The 22,867-nt window shown below is 45.7% G+C and overlaps 1 protein-coding gene across 1 annotated transcript in view; it reads left to right on the top strand.

The window, feature by feature from the left end:
• The window catches only part of LOC126284301 (cadherin-23), a 391,034-nt gene that overhangs the window by 155,251 nt on the left and 212,916 nt on the right, over nucleotides 1–22,867 (top strand). The gene's annotated exons all lie outside the window — the stretch shown is intronic.

Below are 22,867 nucleotides of genomic sequence, written 5' to 3'. Positions count from 1 at the left end.
TAAGTCTGTTAGTTATTGTTCAGTGCTGTACTGAGTAGAACGCTGTGTCGCGCAGTCTCCAAATTTCGAGATGGTAGAGCTAGAGGACCAACGCGTCTGCATTAAATTTTGCGTGAAACTCAAGAAAACCTTTACAGACACAAAATGATGGAGGTGGCCTACGGTGATGAATGCTTGAGCCGTAGTGTTATGAATAGTTCACACGGTTTAAAAATGGCTGTACGGAAGTTAAAGATGACTCTCGTTCAGTACGCCCCCCGATGTCTACCGGAGACGCTCATGTCAGCAACGTCAACGAAACTGTGGGTTCCAATAAAAGACTGAATGTCCGAGAGACTGCAGAAGAATGTAACATTTAGTTGGATCATGACATGAAATCCTGGCACAGCAGCTTGGAATGCATCGCGTTGCTCTCAAGTTCGTCGAATGGCTCATGAATGAGGACCAGAAAAAAGACCTTCGCCTCGCAATCTGTAACTTGTACTGGAAAAATTAAGACTTTTCCTCATAAACTATGACGAAAAAGAAAGCAGTAATATGTCTATTGTACTGGTAATTATCCTGGGGTAACTTTCCTGAGTGTTAGGTATTAGTCTGAGGCAAATGAAACATTAGCAGATGCATTTTTTTCAGGAGTGCAGTAGTGCAATACATTCCCGGACTTTGCGTGGCCAATCAACTCACATCAAGAAGCTCATATCTGTGTGAGACAGCAGCTTTTAAGGTTGTGGTAGCGACAGGATTTAACAGGGCTAGGCTCTTATCACTAATAATCGTTCTAGGTAATAACTGTTCTTTACACTCAGAAGCAGTCTTCAGCGACAGCTCAGCAGAGGATTATATGCCTCATGCAAGACCGGGTAGCAGAGAGTTACAAAGCAGGAATGCAACGTAGTGGCCTGTTAAACCGGCCAAAGAACGTTTTTAAGTTTGATTGGCCAACCTAGGTTCTTCTCATCTCGCAAATCGAATTCTCTGATGGCAGCTTTCGTGACTCTTGTAACAAATCATTAAAAGAAACACGCAGTTCCATAAAATGTCTTTTGTAACCAGCATGTACGTATAATGTCTAGTTATGGGGTATCTCTCGGAATTTGCAATCACCGTGTCTGCTTGGGTCATGAATTTCGTGGTCATCAAACTTGTGCATTATTGTCCTGGCCATCAGCCAAACTACATGAACTCCTTTAGCACATACACTGACTTGGTTCAAATGGTTCAAATGGCTCTGAGCACTATGGGACTTAGCATCTGAGGTCATCAGTCCCCTAGAAGTTAGAACTACTTAAGCCTAACTAACCTAACGACATCACGCTCATCCGTAGTGGTCTCGCGGTTCCAGACTGTAGCGCCTAGAACCGCAGGGCCACTCAAGCCGGCCCTGACTTGGAGGGAGTTAGTTGCAGCATCGTTGTCTAGCGAAATGCTTTGCCCTGTCTTCGGAACTATCTGTGACGGACGGTCAAATGAAAAGTGAACGCCTGCCACAACCGTATTGTACGACGGTTGCACTTAAAGGTAATCACCACACTCGTTAAGACATTTATCCCACTGGAAAATGACACCATCAGTTCCTGTTTCGTAGAAAGCGATCGGCCGGTGACGGATCCATAACCACACACGCTTGCACTTCCTCGAACGACAGAAAACAACGTCCACGAATGTCTTTCTTCAGGTCACCAAGGATGTGAAAATTACTCACTGAAATGTCCGGGTTGTACGATGGATGTTGCAGTGCTTCCAAACCAAATCACTGAAGCGTAGTCGTCGTTTGATTGCCAGTGTGGAGGTGTGCGTCATAAGTGTAACATGATGGTTCTGTCCTGCGGCATTCCTGTGTGTTTTGACTTCATGGAGCGCCGCAGTTTCTGCGAAGTGTCTCCACAGCACTGCGCATTATTTGTGGTTCCTCGCTAGAGACGAACAGAGGAATAATCATGTTGCAAGATAACTCCCGCCCCACATGGCCAATGGGATAAAGGCTTCGCTTCAGTGATTTGAAAGGCAAAGACTGCAACATCCGCCGTAAATCCGAATGTTTCTTTGTGTGATTTTCACATGTTGGCGGCCTGAAGAAAAACATGCTTGAAAGTCGGTTTCAGTCGGACGAGGAAGTGCAAGAGGGTTGCGGTTGTGCATTCGTCAGCGCCCGGCTGCGTTCTACGAAACATGAGTTTACGTTGCACTGGGCTTCCACTGTAGTATAGGTCAGAAAGTGACATATTCATAAGGTCGTCCAGACTCGCTGCTCTTTGATATTAACTTTTATTTCTTTCACTTTCACTATCGATCTGTTTCGGCTAAACATATAGCATCGTAGCTGCAAAACCGTCAAATTACTGTTTTAACAAATCAATTAGTAATTAAATACAGAAAATATAGAACGACAGCGAAAATAGAGTTGTCGCGATGTTGTGTGTGTATCAGTGCATCTACACAACATATATTAATGATATGACTATGAAAAAAATTAATTAATACACAATGATACTGAGGTCAATTAATATCCAAGTGTCCGTTACTAAAGTTTATAAATTGACAACTGATAAGATAACGCAAGAGCACGTGTTTACTAAGTTGTCCTAACGTAGCTCGAAACAGAGCGTGTTAGTCTGCTGCCCTGGCCAGCACGTTTTCCAGATACGTCATCCACTGAGAACATCAGGTTATGTGTTGATGACAGACCAGCACATGACTACTTCCTAGCCACTATGATAACCACTTTGGGACAGAGTAGCAACAGAATCGAAAGTCGTACCTGTATTCGTCATTCCACTCGATGCCCAGCCAGGTATGAGCCACTATTGCTGCCATAGGTGTCAGCTCAACGTGCAAACCCTTAAAGCCCCCCAACTTACTTACAAATTGGATCATATATTCTGTGTGCTGTACTGTATGCGCACAGTAAGTAAAATTCCGTATTTTCTATGCTTCCTGCCATTACCATATTAAAGGCCAGAAGTGTGGTTCAGTGCTGTTCAGAAGTGAAAAGTGTTCCTGTTGGGTGCGGCGGCTGCACCGGTTCCAGGCGGGGTCCGCGCTTTCCTTCCGCCTACCCGTCCGAGTCTCCTTGTTCCATTTTGCCGGCGGTTGCTGTGCACGCCTCTGTGCTAGCACGTGCCAACCGCAACTGCACTGCCGCGCCCACCGCGCCTAAGAACTCCAACAAGGAAGGGGAGCCTCCTGTGTTCTCTCTTTTTGTCCGTATCACTTGTTGGACGTGCATAATTATTACATTTGCCTCAACCAAGAGATGCGAACAATGAAATTACGTTCGTTATCAGTTAATCATCTTGGTGATCTCAGGTTTTAGCTTTTACCCGGGTTTGGAAAATCATTAAACACTAGTGTGTCTTGGTCCACATTTCGAATGTATTAGAGCAGCGATTCTGTGTGACATGGATTCCACAAGTACGTGACTGATTTCTGGAGCTATGTAGCCAAAAATGTTTACGCACAGGTCATTGTAGCGATATACAGGAGTGACGATTCGGCCAGGGTGTGGCAGTTAACTCTCAACGTGATCAAGTAACATAGCGGTTCGCAAGGGGGAATCTGAGCACTGCTTTTTATTCGTTACAGTATCGGCTCAATTGGCTCTGAGCACTATGGGACTTAACGTCTGAGGTCATCAGTTCCCTAGACTTATAACTATTTAAACCTAAGTAAGCTAAGGATACCACACACATCCATGCCCGAGACAAGATTCGATCCTGCGACCGTAGCAGCAGCGTGCTTCTGGACTGAAGCGCCTAGAACCGCTTGGCTACAAAGCCCGGTGCGGTTTTGGAAGATTTATCATATTCATCTAGTCTGTGATATGCCCTATGTTACACTTTAAGTCATCAAAGGAAGAAATGTAATTCTCAAAACACAATTTGTTCAATTTTAGTTATGGCAATGAATATCATAGAAAGAGAAAGCATTAAAGTGGTGAAATAAATCATTAATGTGACCAGATATGCGTCTTGTAAACAGTGGAAGTGTTGTATGTTACATAAAACCCGATAACGTTTTTTTTCAGTTTGCTGCCTGTTCCCCCACTTCGAGGACTGACTTACTTCTGTTTGAGATTTTTAATTTTTATTTCATACCATGTTATGGGTATATGAGTAATTTTTTTATAAACACTTTTAAACTTTGTTCCATAGCCCGTTGAGTACGCTGGATTTTATCATACGAGGATGAAGTTTTCTATCGTTCGCTCATAAAAGATGTACTTCGCATATGCAACTGAACATGCTTACCGTTAACACATCAAAGTAATCTGTCTTAAAAATACTAATTTGATAACTATCAATAGTTTCAGGTGTGATGAGTTCTGCGTACTTCTTGTCAAATTTAGTTCCTAGGATACAATTCGTTTTGTAAATCATCGAATCATTTACATAAAGAAATGGCAATTTTATTATTTTGCCCCTCTTTGAAAAATTTTTGGAGGAGGCCATCAAGTGTAATGTAGTGCGGACAAGTAGGCGAAGTATTCCATTCTCGTGAAGTTACATTATCGTTGACAAATCATGGAAAACAGTAAGTGCCGTAAAATACCTAGGAATAATCATCTGGAGCGACCTAAAATGGAATGACAAATAAAAGAAATAGTAGGAAAACAAGATACCAAGCATAAATTTATCGGAAGAATCTAAAGGAAATATAGTTCATCCATTTGAGAAGAAGCTTATAAAATGTTTGTAAGGCCGTATCTTCATTAGTGTTGATCAGTTCTGAAACTTTACGGAATTGGATTAATAGAAGAGAAAATTCAAAGAGGAGCGCCAGGTCTCTAAATGCGAGAGCGTTACGGAGATGTTGAAGAAACTCCAGTGCTAGACCCTATAAGACAAGTGTTGTGACAAACAGGTTTACTGTCGAAATTCTGGCAGCGTAGTTTCCAGGAAGAGTCGGGGATACACTACTTTCCACAGCATACGTCTCGCGAAGTGACCACACCGAGAAAATCAGAGCAATTGCAGTTGAGACGGAAGCATATCGACAGTCGTTTTTCCCACGCACCATTCGTGGATGGAACAGAGAAAGGGAAAAATGATAGTGGCAACAGAACTAACCTGCACCAACACCACAATGTGGTTTGTGAAGTATAGCTGTCATCGTAGATGGATGACTACCGTGCATTCATGTTTCTGAAAGTTAAATGTAGACTTCGATCCCCAACATAATTGCAAAAACTACCCCAGGGCTATACATGTATATGCAAGCATGTAAATATATCCCCTTGTAAAATTAGATATTTATTTTGAAAACAAAATCTTTTTCAAAGACCTATATTGCTTAAAAGTAGCATGATTCTTTTTAGTAACTACCAAAAGGGACATTTTCGATATTTACATACATAAAAAAAGTTGCTTTATCCCAAGGAAGAATGTTTTAGTGTTTGGGGGAAGTGGGTGTAGCCATAGTTCCCCAAGTAGAGGACGAACGCCACGTGTTGAAGGCTCCATACTTATAAAACAGTACTTCAGGTTCTGGCAACTGTTTCCTAGTTGTGAGAACTGAGTTTCCTCTATTGTATCATCATGGGTAGTGCTGCTGGTGCTACTATGACACACAATTCCAACAGACTAGAAGAGATGAATAATTGCATTGCATTATGATGAGGCTGTAGTCGATATGTGCATTGTTGGTTGCTGTGACTAGGTAAAGGAGACACTAGAGAGCAGTATCCTATATCAGTCGCAGCAGCATCATCCAGTAGTAGAAGATGTAGAAATAGCGGTAGCAGCGGCAACATCCAGTAGTAGTGTTAACATCCAGTACCAGTAGCAATATCACCATCCCATAGCAGTCGTGACATCCAGTAGCGTTAGCAGTAGCGATAGGAACATCCGGTAGCAACATCCAATAACAGCAGCAGCAACATCTAGTGACAGCAAAAGAAGAAGCATCCAGTAGCAGTAGCAGTAGCAACAATCAATAGCAGCTGCAGTAGCAACTTCCAGTAGCAACATCCAACAGCGGCACTTAGCAACAGTACAAGCAGCAGCAGCACACAGTAGCAGCTGCTGCAGCAGGAGACGTGGCGCCCGCAGCTGGGGGCAGCTCGGCTCAAGACGCCCACTCACCGTGGGCCAAGGACGGCCAGCACACTGTGCGAGGCGGGGCCAGACAGCTCTGTTCACTGCCGCCTCTGTCTCCGTGGTCGCGGCACCGCTCTGTGACGGGCCGTGACTCAAGGCACACACCAACACATCCAGTCGCGACTCTTAATGAGCACGCATCCGCAACATTCTTTCTGTACAGGTACTTGGGAAATGTTTACCCGATGTCATCTACTGCAATATGCAGTGTGTACGAACTGTTCATTTATTATTTCGTGCCGGCCGCGGCGGTCTCGCGGTTCTAGGCGCGCAGTCCGGAGCCGGGCGACTGCTACGGTCGCAGGTTTGAATCCTGCCTCGGGCATCGATGTGTGTGATGTCCTTAGGTTAGTTAGGTTTAAGTAGTTCTAAGTTCTAGGGGACTAATGACCACAGCAGTTGAGTCCCATAGTGCTCAGAGCCATTTGAACCATTTTATTATTTCGTGAGCATATTTTCGTTTGACCTTTATGTCATCTGCATGAGTCCTTACTACATATTTATCAAAGCCACAAGCCGCCTTTAGCTGCCTCTGTTGTCATTTTGCCATCCAAGTTGGCGTGTTAGCTGGTTAGGAAACTTCCTTGAATGTGTGTACGCGGGCCGTTCGGAAAGTAACGAAGAATCGGTCGCGAAATGGAAACTACAGGGAAAATCCGATGAAGCTTTCACGGATGTTTTGGGTAGTGTCCCTAGTATACCCGTAGATAGTGCCAAGTCGCTAATTTCAATTCTTAGCGCACGGCAAGCGCTTAAAGATGTATATACACTACTGGCCATTAAAATTGCTACACCAAGAAGAATTGCAGATGATAAACGGATGTTAATTGGACAAATATATTATACTAGAACTGACATGTGATTACATTTTCACGCAATGTAGGTGCATAGATCCTGAGAAATCAGTACCCAGAACAACCACTTCTGGCCGTAATAACGGCCTTGGTACGCCTGGACATTGTTGAATCAAACAGAGCTTGGATGGCGTGGACAGTTACAGCTGCCCATGCAGCTTCAACACAATACCACAGTTCATCAAGAGTAGTGACTGGCGTATTGTGACGAGCCAGTTGCTCGCCACCATTGACTAGACGTTTTCAATTGGTGAGAGATCTGGAGAATATGCTGGCCAGGGCAGCACTCGAACATTTTCTGTATCCAGGCCAGTACAGGACCTGCAACATGCGGTCGTGCATTAACCGGCTGAAATGTAGGGTTTGGCAGGGATCGAATGAAGGGTAGAGCCACGGATCGTGACGCATCTGAAATGTAACGTGCACTGTTCAAAGTGCAATCAATGCGATCAAGAAGTGACCGAGACGTGGAACTAGTGGCACCCCATACCATCACGACGGGTGATATGCCAGTATGGCGATGACGAGTACACGCTTCCAATGTGCGTTCATTGCGATGTCTCCAAATGCGTATGCGACCATCATGATGCTGTAAACAGAACCTGGACTCATCCAAAAAATTGACGTTTTGCCATTCGTGCACCCAGGTTCGTCGTTGAGTACACCATCGCAGGCGCTCCTGTCTGTGATGCAGCGTCAAGGGTAACCGCAGCCATGGTCTTCGAGCTGATAGTCCATACTGCTGCAAACGTTGTCGAACTGTTCGTGCAGATGGTTGTTCTCTTGAAAACGTCCATACCTGTTGACTCACGGATCGAGACGCGATTGCACGATCCGTTACAGTCATGCGGATAAGATGCCTGTCATCTCGACTGCTAGTGATACGAAGTCGTTGGGATCCAGCACGGCGTTCCGTATTACCCTCCTGAAGCCATTGATTCCATATTCTGCTAACAGTCATTGGAGATCGACCAACACGAGCAGCAATGTCGCGATACGATAAACCGCAATGGCGATAGGCTACAATCCGACCTTTATCAAAGTCGGAAACGTGATGTTACGCATTTCTCCTCCTTACACGAGGCATCACAACAACGTTTCACCAGGCAACGCCGGTCAACTGCTGTTTGTGTATGAGAAATCGGTTGGAAACTTTCCTCATGTCAGCACGTTGTAAGCGTCGCCACCGGCGCCAACCTTGTGTGAATGTTCTGAAAAGCTGATCATTTGCATATCATAGCATCTTCTTTCTGTCGGTTAAATTTCGGGTCTGTAGCACGTCATCTTCGTGGTGTAGCAATTTTAATGCGCAGTAGTGTAAAATAGTGTCTCCCACCGGGTATAGATGCGCGCCGAGAGATTTCCCTGATTTCTTGCAACACTACATAACGTAATTGTCATGCATTTCTTTCTCCATGACATTTCTCGGCGGAATACTGCAGGGGAAATGAGGACCCTCCTGCGGCGTTTACGAAGTGAAGTGTTTGATCACCCATCATACAGCCTGGACTCGGCTCCCTCTGATTGTCATCTCTGCTCACATAAACCGCTGGCTGTGGAGACAACATTTTGGCACAGACAACGAGCTGCAGTCCAGTGTAGAAAATTTTCGGAAAGCACAGGACGCCGCCTTGGGTGACGGGGATAGTGGGAAGATGATACGACGTTACGACGGATGATGAAATCGAAGCGCGACTATGCAGAGAAGTAGCTGGAAGGCGTAGTAACATTTGCAAATAAAACCGTTTTCATTTTAACCGTGATTTCCATTTCGCGATCGATCGTTCCTTACTTTCCGTGATCACTGTCTAAGTCTCTTCAAAGCTTCGAATTCACCTGCGGCTTCACGCCTGTACCGAACTGGGAATGTGATGTTTTGCGTCGTCTGCACTGTGTGTAGGCGATAATGTGGTGCATTTCCGCAGGCCACGGATGTAAAGTCCATCACAGGTGCGATGCGTGTTCTGTAGAATGCTTACAGTGCACCAAGTCGTTGCAGATTTACCTTCCTTGCTTCTCGAACATGTTTCTGCAGTGTGATTTTCGCATCGAGTAAGACGTTGAGGTAACTGTCTTCCTTAGTCGGCTATGCTGTATCGGTTCTCCAAAGATCTGTACGTGCATCACGCCTGTCTCTTGACGAGTTTTTGAGATGTTGATACCTAGCCTCCACTGAGCTGCTTGCCCGTGTCCCTCGGTCGGTGCATCCTTCCTGCAGGCGATAGTGAACCACGAGTGGCTATATGCTTCTCGTAGGAAGCGTGGTGTCAACGCCATATGTTTTCCTGGTGAATAGCAATGTTGTGGACAAGTCTGAGATAAAAAAGGAGCAGAAGACTGGCCCAAGTACAGATCCTTACTGCACGCCGGCTTCGATCTGTCGAATGGTCGAGTTTGTTTCATTTGCTCTGACTACAAATGTTCTCCCTTGTAGATAAACCGCTAGCAGATGTACAGACAGGCTGTGGACTGCAAGTGCGAGGATCTTTTACAACATCCCTGAATGCCAGACGTTGCCCAACGCCCGTGAAAAACGTTCCCAACAGATTTTTTTAAAAAAAACCTTACTTAGGAGTAGAAGAACGCTAATAGACCTATAATTTTTCAATTCAGCGCGGTTTTTCCGGGTCTTTGAAACTGCAACGATCACGGCGATTTGCCGGGCAGAGTGGCCGAGCGGTTCTAGACCCTTCAGTCTGGCACCGCACGGCCGCTACGGTCGCAAGTTCGATTCCTGCCTCGGGCATGGATGTGTGTGATGTCCTTAGGTTCGTTAGGTTTAAGTACTTCTAAGTTCTAGAGGACTGATGGCCTCAGATGTTAAGCCCCATAGCGCTCAGAGCCATTTGAACCATTTTTTGATGACAAATATGTGTAGGTCTTCTTCCTGTTGAAGTCGTCGGTGATGGTGTCGCAAGCCACTCGTGGCAATGCTTTCAGCGTCTGGCTCACGATATGTGTTCCGGAGCTTTATTGTTGGCTAGCCTTATACGTGACTCACTGTATCACATTTGGAAAACACTGACGCTCCATGCTGTTTGGCAGGACGTCCGTTTATCTCATATAAGCTATAAAGCCCGTTTTACAGGCCCGATTTTCCAGCCCAACTCGGCTACTCCCGGAGGGTGCGCGCCACACACTAGCATATGAATCAGCCGGCAACTGCATCGCAAGTGGGTCAGTGACGTCAGCCATCCCTTGATTGTGCCCCTGTTGCAAAGACAGGCGACATCGGTTAATATCGGAAGTTGTGACCAATTCTCGCTCCACTCACGCTGTTACTGCGACTGTGATTTTGTGTTTATATTACTCGTATTTTATTTTTACCTTTGGGTTCCTGACACGTTGGAAAGATTGCATAATAAGCTAAGTATTTTTCCTACGTGTGCTCTTTCAGAATGCTGTCCAAATATCTGAACACAAAAAGTTATTTACGTTTCAGAACACCTGGACGGGGAAAAAATTAGCATTGTGTATAAATAAGAACGGCAATTAATGAAGAAATTTTTAATGGACACTCTTTCGACAGTGAAAAAGTCAGCTCTGTAAAAGAAGAAAAATAGTCCAGAAAGTTTCTGGCACTTACAAAGAAAACGAAATTCAAAGGATAAATTAAACTGGTGCAATACTGGGTGTCCACCGTAGGAGTCGTGTGGTGTTGTGAGCAGATATTTGCAATTTTCTTTTTGCATTGCGTCACTGGCGTCATTCCAGACAAATACCGTTCGTAACGTCTTTCATGCGACTCCTAGTTTCAGCGAAAAAACCCAATTTATTTTCCGTTAGAAACAAAATTATTTTTAAGCAAAATTTTAAGTGTCCATTCGCTAGGGCGGTCCTAGATTAGTCTATCGTGTCCTTCGTTTCATGGGTATGTATTAACAGGGACAGTAAAACACGGACAATACACAGTAGATCGGCAACAGTCCTTGGCTGACTTGCCCGCGTCTGTTACGACAGTATACAGGTCTGTTGGACTGTGATTCTCGTAGGTGACTATCTGCTCCCAACAGTGCACGTGGATTACTTCGGCTTGTAATGGAGTGATTTTCACACACTTGGATCGCGGAAACGGTCGTGTTTGGTGCAATACACGTTCTCACCTCTTACCATATGAGGGTACTTCCAGCACTGTTGAACACGATCGTTTTGTTGGTCCAGGTGTTGCTATAGGCCTACTGATCTGCAAATCTATGAAAGCGATGCACTCACCGGCCAGCATTCGACCCTGCACCAAGCATTTTTGTGGATGACAATTTGCAACCGCATTTACCTGAGTAGATGAAGGAGCTCTTGAAGTGAGAGGACTTTAGACGAATGGACTCGCCTGCCTGTTCTCCGACTTACGAGGGTGTATTGAAGAGTTCATTATTTTATTTTATTATTAATTCTGTCTTCTGCTAGTATCTTCATTTATTCCCATCCTATTCCTTGCTTATGGCCTTCTGCTTCAACTGTCATTTTCGGCGTGCCTCATCTCCGTCATCCTTACAGGATCCAGTCAAGTGCTTCTCTCGCAATATGTTCATTTGGTCTTCTAAGAGTATGTCCTCACCATCTCCACTTCTTGCTTCTGATTTGCAGCTCACTTGGCTTCTGGTTTGTTCCTACCCAAAGAGTTTCGTTAGAGATGACATTTGGCCACCGTATTCCCAGGATGTTCCTGAGGTTGTTGAATGTCTGCAGCTTGAGGATTAACTCTTTTGTCACTTTCCATGTTTCAAATCCATAAAGGAGCACAAATTTTACATTACTTTCAAATATCCGTAATTTGGTCCTCAGTGATATTTTCTTCGATCTCCAGATAGAGAGTAGAGTTGTAAAAGCTCCTCTTGCTTTGTTGATGCGGCTGTTAATGTCCTCTGCTGCACCGCCGTTTGGTGTAATCATGCTTCCAAGGTAGCAAAACGTATCCACATTTTCAATTATCTGGCTCTGCAGTGCTGTTATCATTTGCCCGCATGTCTTTAGTTTTTTGTGCGTAAATTTTCAAGCCAACTTCCTTCGTGAAGATTTCAGATTTGCTAGCTTCTCTTTCATGTCACTGAGGGCAAAGGTCATCTGCAAAATCTAGGTTTTCTAAATATGTCCCATTGCTCCACTTTGTTCCTCTCACTTTATCTATTGCTTGCGCCATTACAAGATTAAGTACTATGTTAAAAAGTATCGGTGAGAGCATGCAACCTTGCTTAACTCCTGTTTTCACTGTTATTGGATCTGAAAGCAAACCTTGATGTTGAGTCTGGCACGTGTAGTTTCCATACATGTACTTGACGAGAGCTATTATTTTCTTGAGGATTCCAAAAGTTCGCAATGAACTCCAAATTTTTGTTCTAGTTATACTGTAAAATGCCTTTTAAAAGTCTACAAACAGCATGTTAAGTGATGACTGGTACTGATATGAATGTTCTCCTATTACTCTCAAGGTGTTTATCTGGTCAATGCTAGAGCGACCTTCCCTGAACTCTGCTTGTTCCCTTCTTATTTTCTTGTCTACATGTGCTTTTATCCTATTTAGGATACGTGAAAATTCTTGGTACTTTTTAAATAAATAGAACGTTATTCTACATCTTTATTCTTCACTTCTACATATTTTCAGCCCTCTGCTGGTAGAGGGCTCCGAATTGTAGCGGGTAACATAGCGGTGTGTAGCGTAACGATGTCGGTGCGCCAGATTCAGCTTGCTGTAATCGACTTTCGAATTCAAAGTGTTCATACTCTTCTTCAGCATGACAACGCCAGACCAGACAAGAACGCTGTGACATTTGCAACAATCCGACGCCTTAGGTTCATTGTCATCGATCATTTTCCATGCGGTTCCCACTTGGCCTCCTTCGATTTTCATCTGTCTCCAAAGATTAGAAACCACCTTCGAGGACTTCTCTTTGATAGTGATGAGGCGGTGCGAGCAAAGGTGAGGTTGCCGCTCCGTCAGCGAATTCAAAGGTTCTACGGCGATGATATCAACAAACTGGTCTCTCGTTGGGATAAATGTGTTGGTCTCCAGGGGTACTATGTTAGAAAACAAATACATAGTCATGAAAAATAAAGATGTACAATGTTAATAAAGTTTGTTTTATTTGAAAAAAGATTAAGAGTTTTCACACAAAATCTTCGGATATATTACTTTTCAGCGTGCCATCGAAACTCCCGTCGACTGCGTCTGCGATGCGTTGGGAAGACGTGTTCTAAGAATCCCACGTGCTCCATTGGCCATCAAGGACCTGTCAACCACGCAGGTGGAGGAATAGAACGTCGTACAACACGAGCTTGTGACCAGCAAGGGAGCATTCTGCAGAGTGTGTCGTGCCACCCTATTAAGAACTGTGTCCGGGTTTTTGTTGTTGTACCAAGCATTTTTATGGATGACAATTCGCAACCGCAGCCTGTTGTTCTTGATGCGTTTGACCTTTTACCACGGCATAGTCCTTAACATTACTACAATGTTCATTAAACAAGCGTCTCCACTTAGTTTCTCCCCGTTTTCTATGCTATTGGGATATTTTCTGCTTCAGGTCCACTGTTACAGGTCGCATAGCGGGTACTCATATCACGTTGCATTCTTAGACGCGTCCCTACATAATCAGGAATACAGCTATCGCACTAGACCACTATGTACTGCAGAATGTGTCCCAGGGCGTTAAGGACTGTTTCGCCGGCACGGTAGCTCAGCGTGTTCGGTCAGAGGGTTACGCGCCCTCTGTAATAAAAAAAACTGAGTCAATCGATAAACAACGAACATAAATGGATGTCTTACGACGTCCGCCCCGAGCAGATGCAACGAACAAAGGCGAACAAAATGAGATTTTAAAAAAAGCGGCCGTGTAGGGCAGGTAGACTTGTGGATATCATAAACTGTCTCCAGTAACAGTAACAGCGAGCACCTCCAATGGTTTCCACTACTGGCAATACAGTGTACAGATGCCATCGGAGGTAGGATAGAACACTATCTGAGTCCCTTCTCAACTGCTGATTCCCTTTATGTCCATAGAGTCTTATAATTGCAGACTGGTTCCTATACAAGTTGTAGATATCTCGCTTCATGTACACTACTGGCCATTAAAATTGCTACACCACGGAGATGACGTGCTACAGACGCGAAATTTAACGGACAGCAAGAAAATGCTGTGATATGCAAATGATTAGCTTCTCAGAGCATTCACACAAGGTTGGCGCCGGTGGTGACACCTACAACGTGCTGACATGAGCAAAGTTTCCAACCGATTTCTCATACATAAACAGCAGTTGACCAGCATTGCCTGATGGAACATTGCTGTGATGCCTCGTGTAAGGAGGAGAAATGCATACCATCACGTTCCCGACTCTCATGAAGGTCGGTTTGTACCCTATCGCCATTGCGGTTTATCGTATCGCGACCTTGCTACTGGCGTTGGTCGATATCTAATGACTGTGTGCAGAATATGAAATCGGTGGGTCCAGGAGGGTAATACGGAACACCGTGTTGTATCCCAATTGCCTCGTATCACTAGCAGTCGAGATGACAGGCATCTTATCCGCATGGCTGTAACGGATCGTGCAGCCACGTCTCGATTCCTGAGTGAACAGAAGGGGACGTTTGCAAGACAACAACCATCTGCACGAACAGTTCGACGAAGTTTGCAGCAGTATGGACTACCAGCTCGGAAACCATGGCTGCGGTTACCCTTGACGCTGCATCACAGACAGGAGCGCCTGTGATGGTGTACTCAACGACGAACCTGAGTGCACGATTGGCAGAACGTCATTTTTTCGGATGAATCCAAGTTCTGTTTACAGCATCGTGATGGTCGCATCCGTTTTTGACGACATCGCAGTGAACGCACATTGGAATCGTGCGTTCGTCATCGCCATACTGGCGTATCACCCGGCGTGATGGTATGGGGTGCCACTGGTTCCACGTCTCGGTCACTTCTTGATCGCATTGACGGCACTTTGAACAGTGCACGTTACATTTCAGATGTGTCACGATCCGTGGCTCTACCCTTCATTCGATCCCTGCCAAACCCTACATTTCAGCCGGTTAATGCACGACCGCATGTTGCAGGTCCTGTACTGGCCTGGATACAGAAAATGTTCGACTGCTGCCCTGGCCAGCATATTCTCCAGATCTCTCACCAATTGAAAACGTCTAGTCAATGGTGGCGAGCAACTTGCTCGCCACAATACGCCAGTCACTACTCCTGATGAACTGTGGTATCGTATTGAAGATGCATGGCAGCTGTACCTGTACACGCCATCTAAGCTCTGCTTGACTCAATGCCCAGGCGTATCAAGGCCGTTATTACGGCCAGAGGTGGTTGTTTTGAGCACTGATTTCTCGCGATCTATGCACCCAAATTGCGTGAAAATAAAATTACATGTCAGTTGTAGTATAATGTATTTGTCCAATGGATACCCGTTTATCATCTGCATTTCTTCTTGGTGTAGCAATTTTAATGGCCAGTAGTGTATTTTACCCTGTTACCTTGAGAGTCTTTATGAGAATGTTCCAGTCAATATAGTCAAAAGCTTTCTCTAAATGTACACTTGTTATTAACGAAGATTTTCTCTTGTTCAAACTGTTTTATAAGAACGTTGGTGGGGTAAGTATTGCCTCGTATGTCCCTACATTTCTTCAAAACTCGAATTGATCCTCTCTGAGAGCGGTTCCTACAATGTTTTTTTTTATTCTTCTGTCACTAATTGGAGTCAGTATTTTGCAGCCATGAATTATTAAACGTTTCGTTCGGTAATATATACACGTGTTAGGACCTGCTTTCTTTGGAATACCTGTAAGAATGATAACGTTCTTTTCGAAGTCTGAGGTATTTCGCCTGTGTGCTATATCTTGCGTACGATGTGCTGTCATGGCAGGATCTCGTATAATATCTCATTAATCCTGAGGGAATTTCGTCCATTCCATGGGTCTTGTTGTCCTCTTCGCCTTTCTAAAATAGTCATACGGAAAGCAGAGGCGTTGGGAACGCACCGATTCCATATTCTGCTAACAGTCATTGGATCTCGACCAACGCCAGTAGCAATGTCGCGATACGATAAACATTATTTGAACTTTACACAGCTGCTAACTGGGCTCCTCATGAAGGACTTTTACAAATTTCTCATCAGCTGACACCTCGTACACCGTAGCCGCTGTGAAGCTGGCAATGTTGGCTCCCAGAGGTAGGGACGGTGCAACGTAATTAATGCCGCAGACAATAGGGAGAGGAGGTTCCGATGTGTGTCAGTGGGAATCATTATGCCACCTGCTAAGCCAAGCAAGAGGCAGTGCAGTATCTAATTAACGTTACCTAACAACAGCAATTACTGCTTCGGTGTCGTCCCTAAACGCTTGACGTTGCTTTCATTTAATTTGAGTGGAAGTAAACACGGAATAAGTGCCAGTTGTTTTACACTGGAATGGAAAACTGAACGACGAAAGTAACTTTTGCACGTTGTCCCACTGTCGAATGACTTATCTCAATCAAACATGGAGCGTACATAGAAAGAACTGCCAAGAGTTCACAGCAGAAAGTAAATGAAAGGGACATTGAATGCTACGAACGGAAATGACACTTCTATGCGAAAACAGAGCACTAATACAACCTTCCGAACACGAACTAAAATCCATCGAACATGATTCTTAATAAGGTGTGCACTCACCATGGACGGCAGTGCGTGCTACTGGCCACAACGTTGGTAAGGATTTCTGGATAAGCCGCTCCACTGCTCTACCAGCTCGGTCGACGACTGGTGGATGGTCGGTGGTGCATGTGGACGTCCTGAAATACGTCTCCACGCCGCGTCCCTTACGCGCTGAATGGGATTTAAGTCTGGGGAACGGGCAAGCAGGTCCATTTACTGAATATCCTAGAGATCCTCCACCTCCAATGTTCGACTCGGTCGCGTACTGTCCTCCACAACAATGAAAGTCGGGGCCGAATAGAAAGCTGAATAAACGTATCTGGGGATGGAGAGCAGTGTTACGTTATTATGTTGACTAGTGAAGGGATGAGACAGGGTTGTAGCCTATCCCCGCTGTTATTCAGTCTGTATATTGAGCAAGGAGTGAAGGAAACAAAAAAAATTCGGAGTAGGTATTAAAATCCATGGAGAAGAAACAAAAACTTTGAGGTTCGGCGATGACATTGTAATTCTGTCAGAGACAGCAAAGGACCTGAAAGAGCAGCTGAACGGAATGGACATGATCTTGAAAGGAGGATACAAGATGAACATCAACAAAAGCAAGACGAGAATAGTGGAATGTAGTCGAATTAAATCGGGTGACGCTGCGGGAATTAGATTAGGAAATGAGACACTTCAAGTAGTAAATAAGTATTTCTATTTGGGGAGAAAAATAACTGATGATGGTAGACGTAGAGAAGATATAAAAAGTAGACTGGCAATGGCAAAGAAAGCATTTCTGAAGAAGGGAAATTTGTTAACATCGAGTATAGATTTAAGTGTCAGAAAGTCGTTTCTGAAAGTATTTGTATGGAAGTGAAACATGGACGATAAATAGTTTAGACACGAAGAGAATAGACGCTTTCGAAATGTGGTGCTACAGAAGAATGCTGAAGATTAGATGGGTAGATCACATAACTAATGAGGAGGTATTGAATAGAATAGGAGAGAAGAGAAATTTGTGGCACAACTTAGCTAGAAGAAGGCATCGGTTGTTAGGGCATATTTTGAGGCAACAAGGGATCACGTATTGGAGGGCAGCGTGGAGGGTAAAAATCGTAGAGGGAGACCAAGAGATGAGTACACTAAGCAGATTGAGAAGGATGTAGGTTGCAGTAGGTACTGGGAGACGAGGAACCTTGCACAGGATAGAGTAGTATGAAGAGCTGCATCAAACCAGTCTCTGGACTGAAGACCACAACAACAACATAGTTGTGATATGGAAGTCAGTACACCCATGCACCATTGTGCCTCCCCGCATCATAACATCTGGACGGCCAAAACAACCGTGTTCGACAATTTGGTTGGGGGCATTAGGTGTTCCCACCTCTCTCCGTCTTAAGATACGCGTAGCAGTGTCGAACATGATCGTTTTGGTGCTCCAGGTTCTACTGTGTGGGGAGGCAAAATGTTGCGTGGGCGTACTGACCTCCAAAACTTTGATCACGGTACAATCACTGATCAACGTTGTTGTGACACTGTGCTCTTTTCCCAGGTCCGTCTTCTCAGGGGTGTATTGGGCCCCGACTTCATTTTTATGAGTAACAAGACGCGACTGCATCGAACGGCACCGGTGGAGAATGTCTCGGACTCTTAATATATTCGGCGAATGGAGTGTTCTGCCGGTTCCGCCGACTCAAATCCCTTCCAGTACGTGTGGTATGCGGTGAGCAGGCGTACTGCAGCACGCCCACTTAAACCAGCAACTATCCAGCAGCCGGCCGCGGTGGTCTCGCAATTCTAGGCGCGCAGTCCGGAACCGTGCGACTGCTAAGGTCGCAGGTTCGAATCCTGCCTCGGGCATGGATGTGTGTGATGTCCTTACGTTAGTTAGGTTTAAGTAGTTCTAAGTTCTAGGGGACTGATGACCACAGCAGTTGAGTCCCATACTGCTAAGAGCCATTTGAACTATCCAGCAACTGTTGGAGAAATGTAATGCCCTACCATGAGACCTCCTTCCTAACCTCCCGGCCAGCGTGAGAGCACCTTGCAGAGCATGCGTTGCCATTCGTCGTGATCACACACCCTATTACAGACGATGTAGCTTTTGTAATGTCCAATGGACCATCATGAAATAAAAGTATCACTTCTGTTCGTCTCACTGCGCGTTTCTTTCAGTTACTTTCTGTACTGTACTATAATATACTACACTATACTGCAGTAGTTTCTATGTATGGTCGCCGGCCGAAGTGGCCGAGCGGTTCTAGGCACTACAACGGGAACCGCGCGACCGCTACGGTATGGCCGGGTCGGGTAGCCGCGCGGTCTTGGGCGCCTTGTGACGGATCGCGAGACACCACAAGTCGGAGGTTCGAGTCCTCCCTCGGGCATGGGTGTGTGTGTGTGTTGTCCTTAGTGTAAGTTAGGTTAAGTAGGGTGTAAGCTTAGGAACCGATGAACTCAGCAGCTTGGTCCCACAGGACTTACCGCAAATTTCCAAATTTTCCTATCTATGTATGGGCCAAGTTTCGTCGAGCTGCCACTAGGCAGTGCCACGCCATGGCAAAGTTACTTTCGTCGATAAGTTTTGTACACCAGTGTATGTACTTGCGTGACGTCGCCAGGTTTGCTGCACTCCCGTATCACGGTCACGTGGCTAACATTCCCGGCAACAGAGTATGTGATCATGTTTCATTTGAAGACCCTTGTTCGTTGGATCTACTACAGAATTAGAGGCCAATATCAATGTCGGAAGTCCGTTGCAAATTAGAGCCTATTCTAAAGTCAATCATCATCACGTTCCTGGAGAAATAAGAGCTTTTTCGAAGTATCAGTACGGATTCAGGAAAGACTACCCGTGTGAAACAGAGCTCGCATTATTTATTGACTACACATTGCACGCATTGTGTCACATAAATGCTCTGGGAATGTGGAATTTGAAGGACGTCCTTGGAAGAAAGACGATCTCGTTAAAAAGTACTGGGTATATTTGCAGATCCAATACTCGAAGAAGATTGTTCGATCATTATGCTACCACCATTGTTTATAAGGCGCATAAGGGCGAATACTGTGGCATACAGTCAGTCATTTTTTCCTCGCTAAGTACGAGACTGGGATAGGACAGAAAATTGATAATGGCGTTACAGATTGCCCTCCACCATGGTGAATATTCAACCACATAACATGGACGATCACTTGAGTAAGAAAGTCAAGTAAGCATGGTGTCTAAAATGCGTCCCTTAAGAGATATGAGTACTTGATCAGTACAAGAGGCGTGTTGCATAGCAGCGAAGTGTAACATGTGTTCATAGCTGTCAAAATACACATTTTACAGGCCATGTTTACTACACTTTTTTGCTTCGAATGTTTGTTCCTTTTACAACTACACTAAAGAGCCAAAAACTGGTACATCTGCCTAATACCGTGTAGGGCCCCCGCGAGTACACAGAAGTGCCGCCACACAACGTGGCATGGTCTCGATTAATGTATAAAATACTAACGGAGGGAGCTGACACCATGAATCCTGCAGGGGTGTCCATAAATCCGTACGAGTACGAGAGGGTGGAGATCCCTTCTGAACAGTACGTTGGAAGGCATCCCAGATATGCTAAATAATGTTCATGTCTAGTGAGTCTGGTGGCCAGCGGAAGTGTTTAAACTCAGAAGAGTGTTCCTGGGGCGACTATGTAGGAATTCTGGACGTGTGGGGAGTTGCATTGTTCTGTTGGAATTAATCAAGTCCGTCGGAATGCCCAATGGATATGAATAGATGCAGGTGATCAGACAGGATGCTTATGTAAGTGTCACCTGTCAGAGTCGTATCTAGAGGTATCAGGGGTCTCATATCAGTCCAACTGCAGACTCCCCGCACCACTAGAAAGGCTCCACCAGGTTGAACAGCCCCATGCTGACATTCAGGGTCCAGTGATTCGAGACTTTGTCTCCTTACCCGTACACGTCCATCAGCTCGATACAATTTGAAACGAGACCTGTCTGACCAGGCAACATGTTTCCAATAAAAAACAGTCCAATGCCGGTGTTGACGGGTCCAGCTTTGTGTCGTGCAGTCCTCAAGGGTATACAAGCGGGCCTTCGGCTCCGAAAGCCCATATCGATTATGTTTTGTTCAATGGTTCGCACGCTAACACTTTTCGATGGCCCAGCACTGAAATCTGCAGCAAATTTGCGGAAGGGTTGTATTTATGCAACGTCTAACGATTCTGTTCAGTTGTCGTTGGTCCCGTTTGTGCAGGCCGGAAGGCCGCAGGATGACGGAGATTTGATTTTTTACCAGATTCCTGAGATTCACAGTACACTCGTGAAATGGTCGTACGGGAAAATCCCCACTTGATCGCTACCTCGGAGATGCTGTGTCCCATCGCTCGTACGTCGGCTATAACACTACGTTTCTTTGGCGCTTCAGTGTATTCCGCATCTGTATCTATAGCCCGCAACCCATCGTAGGGTGTGTGGCGGAGGATAATTTGGGTACCAGTGCCACTTCCTCCTTTTCCTGGTGCAATCGCTTATGGTTCGCTGGAAGTCCTATTGCTGTGTGGGATCGAATATCTCTAATGTTGTCTCCATGGTCTTATCGCGAAATGTAGATGGGAGAAAGCACTGGATTGGTTGAGTTTTCTAGAAACGTACGCCCTCATAACAGTGGGCCATACCGCGATGCGGAACGCCTCTCTTGCAGCGTCTGCCACCGGTGTTGGCCGAGCGTCTCAGTGACGCTTTCGCGCTTACTATATGAACCTTAAACGAAACACGCTATTCTGCTTTGGATCTTCTCTATCTCCATGTCAGTACCATCTAGTATGGATCAGTATTCATGTGTAGGTCGAACGAGTGTTTTGTATGTACTTCCTTTGGTGATGGAGTCGACTTCCTGAAGATTCTTCCAAACAATCTCTGCTAGCACCTGTCCTACTCGCGATTAACTCTATGATACGCATACTCCTAGATATATTATGGAAGTAATTGTTCGAGTTATTGTTCTGTGCATTCGCAGTACGTTACATTTGTTTATGTGAGGCTCAATTGCCACTCCCTGCTGCTAGCGTCGAACCCCCGCAAGTCTTCCTGCATTTCGCCACAGTTTTATAGCGTCGCGATTCCTCTTTCTACCAGAGCGTCACCCGGAAAAGTCTCATGGAGCCTCCGACGTAACCTACTAGGTAATTTATGTACACTGCGAAAATAGTGCTCCTGTAATACTTCCCTGGGACAAGGCCGATGTTACTTTTACTTCTGAAGAGCTCTCTCCGTTCGGAATGATACGCTGTGTTCTGTTTTTGCAATAAACTCTTCAGTCCAATCTCACAGTTGGTCTGATAATCGATACTCTCGTATTTTCTTCACTAGACAGGAGTGAGGAGATGTATCAAACATCTTTCGGAAGTCAAGGAACACGGCATCTACTTGGGCGCCTCTGTCTACCATATTCCGAGTCTCGTGGACGGACAGAGCGAACTGTGTTTCACCCGATCGCTGATTTCGGAACCCCTCTTGGTTCCTATCGTGGAGATTTTCGGCCCCAATATTGGGGCACCGTGCATATTGCGACGCCTCCTATTGCTGCCTACTGTCTCTACTAGCACTCCTGGAAGAAAGGAGCCGTGGGGACGGGTCGTGAGTCGTGCACGGGTAGCTCAGTTCGTAGAGCGCTTGCTCGCGAAAGGCAAAGGTCCAGAGTTCGAGTCTCGGTCCGGTACACAGTTTTAATCCGCCAGGAAGTTTCATATCAGAGCACACTCCGCTGCAGAGTGAAAATCTCATTCTGGAAACTCCAAAGTATGTTCGATAGCCAAGGGGGAGTGTGGGTCTTGCACACCAGTACCACACTGCCACCCTTAATCACCGGAAACCGCCAGACTATGGTGCCGTCGTTTCTGGGATATTTCCTGGTCACGTTATTCGCGCTTAGTAGCCCAGAAGGTGCAGATGTTACTCGTGAGCAGACACTGACAGAAGAAAGTTCCCCCAAGAGCGTAGGGAAAAGTCGGGCGAGATGGGACGCCCTCAGCTGAGCTGAGTGGGAGAGCAGCGTGACCGGTGTCAGTGACGGAGTGAGTGTGTGTGTGTGTGTGTGTGTGTGGCGGCTCCTAGACTTCCGGTGCGGCGTCACGCGGGATGGCCAAGGAGCGCAGCAGGCCGTCCGCGGCCACAGCTGAGCCGAGGCGCGATCGCGGGCCGCTACTCCGTCCTCGGCCCTCAACGGTACTGCGCCAGCCGCCCGCAGCCAGCAGCGCCGTAACGGGACGTGGCTCAGCCGGCCCTACTGTGCTGTGCGCCCGTACCCCCGGCACTGCGCGA

Source organism: Schistocerca gregaria, chromosome 8, assembly GCF_023897955.1.
Source record: "Schistocerca gregaria isolate iqSchGreg1 chromosome 8, iqSchGreg1.2, whole genome shotgun sequence".
In the NCBI taxonomy this organism is placed as follows: Eukaryota; Metazoa; Arthropoda; class Insecta; order Orthoptera; family Acrididae; genus Schistocerca; species Schistocerca gregaria.
This window is presented reverse-complemented; position numbering and strand designations above follow the sequence as displayed.